Raw genomic sequence first — 12,586 nt, 5'->3', positions numbered from 1 at the left:
GCCCAGGTTTAACTAGTGTTTCCAACAATATTTAAATTCAATTCTTCCTGACTCTAGGCCTGGCATTCTATCCCCAGCCAAGTAGCTAAAAATATAGTATTGAATTAGTGATTAGCAAAAAGGACAAGGAGACTTCTAAATCCTCCACTTATTTTCTTTCCAGTCAAGAACAATTTGTTAAGAAAGAACTAGCAACATGTTAAGTACTAGGGATACAGAGAAAAGACACTATAGTCCCTTCCCTCTAGGAGCTAGCAGGCCAATAGAGGAGTCAAGATATATATATAAATGCCAGGGACATGTGTAGTAGGGATCATCCCTTATATATAACAGCCATTTGTAATATAACAAGGTTCCAAAGCCATTAATTTAACTAGATAATTTTTATTTTCTGAATCTAGAATAAAATTTATCAAGTTAAATTAATGGCTTCTGATTATAAATTTGTATCTCTTCACTTTTATATCTCCTGCTTATCACTTTGGGTTGGCTAAGGACTTCTGTGGCAGCAGTGTTCTGTGGGGTATCAATTTCCTAGAGAAAAAACCCTCATTTGTCAGCTTTACCATTTCTTATTTCTCTCAATATTCTAGACCAGGGCTTCTTAAACTAGTTCCTTTTGCAACTCCTTAAACTTTTTCTGTTTTTCTGAAAAATTATTATACAACCCTAGGTATATAGATATATACATTAGGAATACAAATCAATCATTTACTAATAATGAATCATAATTTCTCAATCCCCACATTCAGTTATGTGACCACTATAGGTTCACAAGGCACTGTTTAAGAAGCTTTGTTCTAGATCTAGAAGAACTAGATCTAGTTCTTCTACTTATCCAGACTGTCCAAGCCTGCAGTCTCTACTTATGAGGCTAACAATGCACAGTAAACAGGATTAATGACTACTAATATAATTTATGTACATGTAATACATGACTATTCTTTCCCCCCACTGACTGAAGGCCAAGTAGATTAGATTTCATTCTTCCCAGAGGGTTCTGTGGATGAGGGATTTCTAGGTTCTTTACAAAAGCTCCAGATCCTACTGATGTTGTTCCCTCTATTGTGTCCCCTAACCCTATTCAGCCATTAAAAGTCAGAGTAGCTTTTACATAGGATTATCCACTGCAAAAAAATAAAAAATAAAAACATAAATATGAAAACCTTATCTCCCAACATGTCTGAGACACAGTACTCCTCCCTCACACTACCTCATTCTTTGGGGAAAAGAAGAGAGGGTTCATAGATTAGTTCAGTCCTCCCATAGTACTGTACCAGTTCCTTATCCAACCTCCCTAAGACTTGAGTCCCAGGTGCTTTAGCTTCTCAGGGCTTCCATGATGGACCGGCTAGCTGCACTCTTTCACCTTCACTCTCAACTTTAAGGTCACCACGCTTCCCAGTCTGAACCATGGAAATTGCCTCTGACTCCTGAACAAACAGCACAAAACAAAAACAAGCACTCCCAGGACCATTTTTTTCCAGCAGAAATAAACCAGAGGGAGTAGGAGAAAGAAAATCCTTCCTCTCTCACCAATTTAGTTCCTAGCATCCTTGCTGTTAATGAACTGGAGCTCTTTAATCTCTGGACACAACAGACAAGAATGACCAGAAGGAGCAGCAGAAAGAGAGCTCAGGCTTATCAGTTTTAAGGAGGCAGGCAGCCAATAAAAGGAGGATATCCCCACCCACATGGTAGGGTGGTTCAAAGACTACTCAAAGGTGCCTCTATGTGGTTCAAACTGGGCGTACCTACACATATTTATATATGTAATCCATGCCTCCAAAGACATTGGTATGGGACTCTTTCCTGACTGGTAGAAATAAGGACTGTGAGATTGTTACAGTGAGGGTCAGAATTAGTGAAAAGGGGAAAGAAGAGATACTGGAAGAGAAGTCTCTCCACTCTGCAATTTCCTTAGATTGTCTTGAATCCCTCTTATCTTCTCGGTATTTATAATTGTTTAAGATTTGAAAGAGATGATGGATAATGCCAATTTCACTTCAGATTATTGGAGGGAAAATAAAACTCTGGGAGGATACTGACATGAAAGGAGCTGGCAGTTCCCAACATTTCCCTGTCCCCATCTTGGGGGGATTTAGGGGATTTCCCCTTGGGTGAGATTTGAGATTCTCCTGGATGAATTGAGTTACTTTAGTCACAAAGGGAGAGCCCCTTCACTTTGTATTGTACTGTACATATTCTTCTGTTTATACTTTCTCTTCTCTTAGATAGATGTGTTTCTTTACTAATTGCTATGTGTGTTCATTCAGAAACTGGTATTTGGTGAGAAGAGAATCAAATCGTGGATATAAAACTTGGGGTCCAGCTTGTCCCATTAATGGATAGCAATAAGAAGTTCAGCATTAACTTGAAAATAATATCCCCCAGACTAATATAATTCTATCTTGATGTCTCCTCTCTGAAGAGCAAAATGGCCAAGCTTCTGACTCCAATCTCTTGCTTCCTTTCCAGATAGGAATTAAAGTCTCCCTTGAAGAAAAATGAGGGAGGAAAGAGGCTAGAGATGTGATCATTGTAATCTTTATCTTGTATGATGTCATAATTATTAGAATAGGACTTCAATATAAAGTTACTTAGGCTAAGTGATCTCAATGTCCATAGAGCATAAAAGCAAAAACAGATGTTTGTAGTTTTCCAATGTTCTTACCTCTGTAAAATCTGTGTCTGGCAAGTGGATGCTCACAGTTTCTGAATGGATAAAATTCCTGCCCAACTGCAGTTGTCTAACTCATTCCTCTCTCCTGCTGCCTCAGATAATTAATCCAGACCTTCTCTCAATTTCTGATCCCACTAAAGAAATTCCACTTGCCCAAGCCTGGTCTCAATAAAAGACCTTACAACTTCTCCACTATATCTGTGTCTGATTACAAATACTCCCTTCTACATCTGGCATCTGCTCCCAACCAAGCCCAACTTGAACTCCAACACTGACTGTATTTTCTCCCTGACTTGTTTCCCCTCCCTCATGCTGGTAAGTTTTTTGCATCCTTAAGGATGAATCAGCCGCCCTCGCTTCATACACACATACACACCCCTCTATATATGTGTATATGCATGTGTGTATATGTTTTTATATACATACTACATATATATGTATGTGTAACTCATATACACATATTGTATGTTTGTTTTTCTTGGTTTACTTGCTGCACTACATAATAATAAGCTTCTTGTTAGAACCAGCTTCCCTCATACCAGTTTCCTAAAAATCCCTGAATCCAGGTCTTAACTTTATCCCAAACCATAAGGCTCAAAATAGTAGATATCTATTCTGTTTTCTGTCATATATGTGTGTTTATGTATGTTTATACATTTACATGTATATATGCATGTGTATATATTATATATGTATGTATTAATGTATATTTATATATTATAGAAAACCCATAACATGATAGATTATATATCATAAAATAGAAAAATCTATGTATCCTATAAGCATATGAATAAAGCAATACATAATGTTATACATATGTGCAAGTGTAAACATACATGAATAAATACGCACAAAGACAAAGGGAGAATCATTTCATTAAATATAATCAAAATAATGAAACAACATACAAAAATTTGTGGGATGCAATCACATCAAAAATTAGGAAGGAATTCATATCTCTAAATGCTTACATCAGGTGGAAGTTGAAGAATTTTACCATCAATGCTGACTTTTTTACTGTATGTACAAGATAATTTATGCTTTTTTCATTCTTTTAAAAATAGGATTATGTAAGTATTTTATTTCTTCTTCTGTTAATCTAGGAAATCTGGGGAAGATTTCATTAGGATATTCAGTTTCCTTGGCATATTGTAGGACACAATAGCTTTTCCGAATGACTTTTCTTCACTGGTCATAAATTCAGCCATTTCATTGTTGATGCTGGTCATTTGATTTTCTTCTTTCTTTTTAAAAATAAAGTTAGTCAATGGTTTGTCTATATAGTTTGATTTTTCATAATATTAGCTTCTATTTTTATTTATTAATAAACTAGGTATTTTATTTTCAGTATTATTAATTTCTCCTTTAGTTGTTATGATCATTATTTCAGTGAATAATTGGTAACTTATATTTTTCTAACTGTTATTTAGCATAAATTGTTTCCCCAAAGGGGAGAAAACAGGTGTATTTGGAAGTGAATTCTACTAAACATTTTAAGAACAATTAATTCTAATACTATGTACAGTGTTTGAAAAAAATAGGTAAAGAAGTCCTACAAATTCCTTCTATGACATAAATATGATTTTGATGCCAAGAATTCAAAACCATAGATAGAAAGATATAAATCAATTTCCTTAATGAATATAGATATAAAATTTTAAAATAAATTGCTATCAAAGAAATTACAGTAATGTTTCACAAAGATCACACACTGTGACCAGGTAAGATTTATACCAGGAATTAAGGGTCATTCAATATCAGGAAAACAATAAGCATACTTAATCATATCAAAAACAGATAAAATAAAAAAGCATATGAATATATCAATAGATTCAGAAAAAGTTTTTGACAAAATACAATACCCATTCCTGTTTAAAAAACACTAGAAATCAAAGGAAAGTGAAGTGTTTTTTTTTAAATTGACAAATAGTATCTGTCTAAAACTCAGAGCAATCTAAACATTATTGGTAACTAGAGTAATCTAGAAGCTTCTCCAATAATATCAGAAGTAAAGTAAGAATGTCCATTATCACTATTACCATTGTTGTTGTGGTTTATCTTTTATTTTCAAAGGGGACCTGTAACACCAGAAAGATGAAGTCTTGACTTACAAAGGAATTGGATTTAAAGGTGGCAGAACTATGCAAAGTCATCAATCCCACTCTGTCCTCAAGAGTCATCCAAGTGCAGTGGCAAGACATAGTTAGTTCATGATGACTGGTGATGGTCCAGGATGCAGTGGGAGACTTTTTTTTTTTTTTTTTTTTTTTTTTTTTTAGCTAAGGTCTTTTTCAGGTTTGTTTCAGTTTGTCTGAGGCAATACCTAAAGGAGAAGATCCTCAAAGTTTGTGGGCAAAACAAAAATAATGGCTATTCACACTCACTTTGAGCCATCAAAACCCAAACAATTAACAAGTAAAGTTTAGACTGGGGTTTATTATCTTGGCTGACTAGTGACAGCATGACAGATTTAGGTTTAAAAGCATGGTTCAGTGACTCTATTTGAATCCCAATGCACTTTATTAAAGCATGGTTTTTCAGAGCTATATTTCAAGAAATCAAAAAAATGAAAACTACCTGAGATAAAAGAGTTAATTGTACCAGTTTTTTTTAAAAATGATAGAATAAAAAGCTGGGAAGAAAAAAAAAATCTAGCCCCAAATCCCAAAATATGTTGCAAAATATAATTTTATATTGTTTTATATTTCATGTTTTATATGAATTATACATTGTTTTTTCTATTTTCTATTATTTTATTTATTTAAATTGATATTATAATTTTAGATTCCTTTGGATGGAGGGCCCACATGTAAAAAACATAACTCCCCATGTGGACGACATTCTGTCATTTTCTTTTTCATCTTTTTCTCCTCTTCCTTTCCTCCTCCTCCAGCCCCTTTCTTCTTCTCTTCCCCAATTTCTTTCTTTACTTCTCCCTCTCCTTCCTCTCCTTTTCCTCACTCTATTTTTCTTCTTTTTCCTCTCCTTTGCCCTTATTCTTTTCTTTCCATTCCTGTTCCTTCTTTCTTTTCCTTCTCCTCTGCATCCCTTCTTTTTCTCCCCTTCTGATTTCTCCTTTTTCTTTTCCTTCTTTTTAATCTCCTCCTTCTTATCCTTAATACTTAAGGTAGTTATTCTTCATATGTTTTTATCACCCTACAAATCCTGCACCAAAGTCTTATGTATCATTGTGGTATGGAGATATTTTGGTCTCTTGAAGGATATGAAAGTTAAGTGTAACATCTGAAGAATCTTCCCGAGTTTAAGGTTTTGAGTTCAAACTGATGGTGAATTAGTTATCCTCAGACTTAGATAACTTGAGAGATCTATTATGCCATGATCACAGTAACAAATGTGTTTCACCATAGCTAGACTCAAAAGGACATCTGTTAAGTTTGTGGAGAGGTTATGATTAATGCCTGGGGAGAAGGAATCACAGAGCTTACTTCCTTAGAAGCTGAATCAAAGTGCATCCACAATTTTTACCTCAGAAGCTATATCAAGGAAATGACTACTCTCACCTGAAGTCATTTTCTTTGTTTGATAAAGTACTGTTATTTATCCCAAATGAATTGATCTCTCTTATTGATTAAAAAAATTTACTTTTATTCCCTTAAATCTATAATTTAGTTCATTTCTTTCTGTTTTTCCCCCTTTTAAAGGAATGAGCTTCAGAATTTGTGAACATTTAAATAGAAATCAGCAGGCTAAATTATTACACTTCAAATCCTTTTGTGATTGTGGAAAATAGGTACATTATTGGGATTTCAAAAAGGTTGTAATATTTTTGGAAAGCAATCTGGTGACACACACCAAAGGTTCCAAAATTTATGATATACTCATTGACCTAGTTCCATTATATGAAATAAACTTGGAGAGCATTAATTAAAAGAAAAATTCTTATGTTTAGCAGCATTATTTGTTTTCACACCCAAAAAGTGAGACCATCTGATTAATTTTATCTCATCATTATATTTAATTTCTATCAAGTACTGCTTTATCATTGTACTTAGTTACTGATTACTTAAGTAGTATCTTATAATTAAGATTAATAGGGCAGCAAGGTTGTGCAGTGGATAGAGTATTGAGCTTGAAATCAGAAAGACTGATTATCCTAAATATGAATCTTCAGACATTCCCTAACTGTGTGATCCTGGACAGGTCACTTTACCCTGTTTGCTTCAGTTCCTCATCTGTAAAACGAGCTAGAGAAGGAAATAGTATATGACTCTAATATCTTTGCCAAGAAAACCTAAATAAAGTCAGGAAGAGTTGGGCACAACATATGAGGAATGTACCTTTCCTGTGCTTTGGGAAGGTCTGTAGACTTCACCTTTCTGATATCTCTTGAATGGCACCCCTTCTCTTTGATTATATTGCCCACACCCCAGTGCATCAACTTACACTTGTACTATTGCAATAGTCCGCTAGTGGGTCTGTCTAGTTCAAGTCTCTCCCCACTTCAAAATTCAATCCATCTCCCATTCAGCTGTCAATGTGATTTTCCTAAGGCATTAGTTTGGCTATGTGCATACTGCTACTCAATAAAACCCAATAGCTTGCTGCCATCTCCAGGATCAAATGCAAAACTCTGTTTGGCATTCAAACGTTTCATAAGCTTGTCCCTCTTTTGACTCCTCGCCCTACCTTTCTAGTCTTCTTTTATTTTATCCCCCTCCCCCAATTCTTTGCTATAGAAGCACTGGTCTCCCTGATACCATATAAACAAGACAGTCCATTTCCTGATTCTAAGTACATTCTCTAGAATGGGATTTCCTTTTCTTGTGTTGTGTTTTGGATTTTGTAGTTATAAAACATTGAAATGTAATTGATTTTTAAAGGTTCATTTTGTAGCATGCAACTTTCCTGAAGCTATTATCTCTATTACTATCTTTGTTTATTTCCTAGGATTGTCCAAGAATACCATCATCTCATCAACACATATAGGCAGCAAATATGGACAGTTTTATCTCCTCTTTTCTTATCTAAAAATCCTAAATTTCTTTCCCTTCTCTTATGGTTTTTGCTAGTATTTCTATAACTAAAATGGATATTCTGATTTTACTCTCATATTCATTAGGAATGGTTCTAGTGTATTTCTATTATATATAATGCTTGTTTTTTATATAAAGTGTACACTTTATATAAAGTGTATTATATAGAGAGTATACACTTTACATGTAATATATATATATACATATATATATATATAATTTTTTAGATGACACTTTCAATGATTTTTAAAAAAATCCCTGTGTGCCTATAGATTGTAGTATTTTTGGTTTTTTATTTTTAATATAAATGAATGCTGTACTTTGTCAACAGCTATTTCTGCACCCATCAAGATAATCATATGTTTTGGGACATCTTTGTATGATTGTGTTGATTGTTTTCCTAATGTTCTTCCATTCATGTTATAAATCCAAGTAGTAATAATGGATTATTAAATTATAGATAAATTGTGGTACTCTATTCAGTAAAACTTAATTTAAAGGTATTCTTGGTTTAAATATGAGCAGTATATTTTTTCCCACAAAAAAGATTATGGCAAGGTGATTTTCTTCTCAGTTATTGAGAATCATTTGTGAAATACCTTAAGTTTTCTTTAAATTTTTGATAGAATTCTATTGTGAATCCATAGAAGCAGAAAGTAATTTACTTACCTCTAGTTCTATCTCTATTTCTTAGATTGGACTATTTAAGGTCTCTATTTGGTAAAATAGAAATGATAAAAATTAAGTAAGTGTCTGATCTATGCCAAGTACCACATGTGTTAAGAGTTAGGGATGGACCCTGGGCAAATCAGTTAACCCCAGCCTCAGGGAAAAAAAAAAGAAAGAGTTAGGGATGAAGAAAAGAAAGAAAGAAAGAGAAAGAAAGAAAGAAAGAAAGAAAGAAAGAAAGAAAGGAAGGAAGGAAGGAAGGAAGGAAAGAAGAAAGAAAGGAAGGAAAGAAGGAAAGAAGGAAAGAAAAAAGAAGGAAAAGGAAAGGAAGGAAGGAAGGAAGGAAGGAAGAAGGAAAGGTAATCTCTGCTCATAAGAGCTTACAGATTGGGGAATATAACACACAAAAAGAAACTTAAAAATTACAAGGAAAGGAGCCATCAAGCAAGCAAGCAGCCGTCAACCAAGCGAAGCAATTGGTGGTAAATGAAGACATGGCTATCATACTGAGCCCTCTATAAAGAGAGAATGTGGGAGGAATTTTACACTTTGTCCTCCAGTCCTCCAATCAGAAAAGAAGTAACTGAAAGTACTGATGAAGTATAATTGGCAAAAGTGAAATAATTTCCACGAAGATGAGACAGTAAGATTAAAACTGAGAAAGAAAATTATACACTAAATTGTCTGATAAATAATGATGCAAAAAAACTTTTAAAAATAGTAACAAAGAGATGATCCAAAGTCATCCCCAGTATAATACACCATAACCAAGTAGGGTTTACACAAAAATGCAGGACTGGTTCAGGATTAGGAAAACTATCAACATAACTGGCTTTATTAAAAACCACACTAACAAAAAACATATGATTATCTCAATAGATGAAGAAAAAACATTTGATAAAATCCAACACCCATTCCTGTTAAAAAAAAAAAAGAAAACCAAAAGAGTATAGGAAGAAATGGATTATTCCTTAAAATGATCATTAGCATCTCTTTAAAACCATAAGTAAGCGTCATATGGAATATGAACAAAGTAGAACCATATCCCATAAGATCAGAGGTGAAACAAGATTGTCCACTATAATCATAACTATTCAGTTCTGTATTAGAAATGTTAGCTTTGACAATAAGAGAAGAAATAGTAAAGGAATTACAATAGGTAACAAGGAAACTAAACTATTTGAAGATGACATGATGATGTACTTACAAAACCCTAGAAAATGAAATAAAAAACTGGTAGAAATAATTCAAAACTTTAGCAGAGTTGCAGGAGATACATAAAAAATCTACATAAATCATCAGCACTTTTATGTATTACCAACAAACTTCAGCTGCTAGAGATAGGGATAGAACAGTGCAATATATCAGGATCACAGGACAAAATAGTTAATAACTATAGTAATCTAGTGTTTGACAAACACAAAGACCCAAACTTTGGGGATAAAAACTCACTATTTGATGAAAACTATTGAGAAATTTGGAATCTAGTATGGCAGAATTTAGGCACTGACCCACACTTAACACCCTTTACCAAGAAAGGTCGAAATGGGATCATGATTTTTATATAAAGAGTGATAATTTGGACTATGTTAAACTCTAAAAGTTTCTGTACAAAGAAAATGAATGTAGAGAAGATTAGGAGGGAAGCAATAAAGTGAGAAAACATGTCTATATTCAAGACTTCTAATAAAGTTGTCCTTTCTAAAATACATAGAGAAGTGACTCAAACTGAAAAGAATTCTAGCCATTCTGCAATTCATAAATGATCAAAGGATAGGAACACTCAATTTTCAAATGAAGAAATTGAAATCATTTATAATCCTGTAAAAAGGTTCCTTAATCATGATGGATTAGAGAGAAGCAAATTAAGATAACTCTGAGATATCCCTAGACACTTCTCAGATTAGCTAAAATAATAGGAAAAGATAATGACCATGGCTGGAAGGGATGTGGGAAAAGTGGAACACAAATACATTCTCCGTGATCTTGTGAAAGGGTCCAACCATTCTGGAGAGCAATCTGGAACTATGCCAGAGGGATAGCAAAATGTACATTCCCTTTGATCCGGCAGTGTTTCTACCTTCAGATATTGTAAAGGAGGTAAAGGGCTCAGTGTGTGCAAAAACGTTTGCATCAGTTCTTTTTGTAGTGGAAAGAATACAGAAATAAAACAACAAAATCCAACAGCAAGATATACAAAGAGAAATTCCATTCAAAATATCTGTCGATAGTATAAAATATTTAAGGAAAGTCAGGAATTATATGAGCAAAACTGCGAAACACTTTCCACACAAATAAAGTCAGATTGGAAAAATATTAAGTGCTCTTGGATAGGCTGAGCGAATATAATAAAGATGACAATACTTCCTAAACTAATCCATTTATTTAGTGCTATAACAATCAAACTCCCAAGAAACTATTTTAATGATCTAGAAAAAAATAACAACAAAATTCATACGGAAGAAGAAAAAGGTCAAGAATTTCAAGGGAACTAATGAAAAAAAAAATCAAATGAAGGCAGCCTACTGTACCTGATCTAAAACTATATTATAAAGCAGAGGTCATCAAAACTATTTGGTATTGGCTAAGAAATAGACTAGTTGATCAGTGGAATAGGTTAGGCTCATATGACAACATAGTCAATAACTATGGCAATTTAGTGTTTGACAGATCCAAAGATCCTAACTTTTGGGATAAGAATTCATTAATTGACAAAAACTGCTGGGAAAACTGGAAATTAGTATGGCAGAAACTATGCATGGATCCACACTTAACACCTTACACCAAGATAAGCTCAAAATGGGTTCATGATTTAGGCATAAAGAACAAGATTATAAAATAAATTTAGAAGAACATAGGATAGTTTGCCTCTCAGACCTGTGGAGGAGGAAGGAATTTGTGACCAAAGGAGAACTAGAGATCATTACTGATCACAAAATAGAAAATTTTGATTATATTAAGTTAAAAAGCTTTAGTATTAACAAAATTAATGCAGACAAGATTAGAAGGGAAGCAATAATAAACTGGGAAAACATTTTTTCACTTAAAGTTTCTGATAAAAGCCTCATTTCCAATTGACTCTAGAGAATTGACTCTAATTTACAAGAAATCAGGCCATTCTCCAAATGATAAATGGTGAAAGGATATGAACAATTTTCAGATGATGAAATTGAAACTATTTCTACTCATATGAAACAGTGTTCCAAATTACTATTGATCAGAGAAATGCAAATTAAGACAACTCTGATACCACTACATACTTGTAAGATTGGCTAGGATGATAGCAAAAGATAATGACGAATGTTGGAGGGGATGCAGGAAAAATGGGACACTGATGCATTGTTGGTGGAGTTGTGAACAGATCCAACTATTCTGGAGAGCAATTTGGAACTATGTTGAAAAAGTTATCAAACTATGTATACCCTTTCATCCAGCAGTGTTACTACTGGGCTTATATATCCCAAAGAGATTTTAATGGAGAGAAAAGAGTCCTACATATGCAAAAATGTTTGTGGCAGCCCTTTTTGTAATGACTAGAAACTGGAAAATGAATGGATGCCCATCAATTGGAGAATGGCTGAATATATTATGGTATATGAATGTTATGGAATATTATTGTTATGTAAGAAATGACCAGCAGGATGAATATAGAGAGGCTTGGAGAGACTTACATGAACTGATGCTGAGTTATACACTTCAACAATACTGTATGAGGATGTATTCTGATGGAAGTGGATATCTTCAACAAAGAGAAGATCTAATTCAGTTTGATCAATGATGGACAGAATCAGTTACACCCAGAGAAGGAACACTGGGAAATGAATGTGGACTACTTGCATTTTTTTGTTTTTCTTCCCAGGTTATTTTTACCTTCTGTATTCAATTCTTTCTGTGCAACAAGAGAACTGTTCGGTTCGGCACACATATACTGTATCTAGGATATACTAGAATATATTTAGCATGTATAAGACTGCTTGCCATTTAGGGGAGGTGGTGGAGGGAGGGAAGGGAAAAATTGGAACAGAAGTGAGTGCAAGGGACAATGATGTAAAAATTACCCATGCATATGTTCTGTCAATAAAAAGGTATAATAATAAAAAAAAAAAAGAATTATCGTTAAAAAAGGCAGTTTCTAGATGAGTTTACTTAAGGTCTGCATCAACAGATAAATATAACCATTCAATAAAATTCAATAAGGAAAAATATAAGCTATTGGGGAGCTAGAAGCTCAAGATTTTTG

Source organism: Sminthopsis crassicaudata, chromosome 3 (assembly GCF_048593235.1).
Source record: "Sminthopsis crassicaudata isolate SCR6 chromosome 3, ASM4859323v1, whole genome shotgun sequence".
Classification (NCBI taxonomy): Eukaryota; Metazoa; Chordata; class Mammalia; order Dasyuromorphia; family Dasyuridae; genus Sminthopsis; species Sminthopsis crassicaudata.
Note: the sequence above shows the minus strand (reverse complement) of the source record.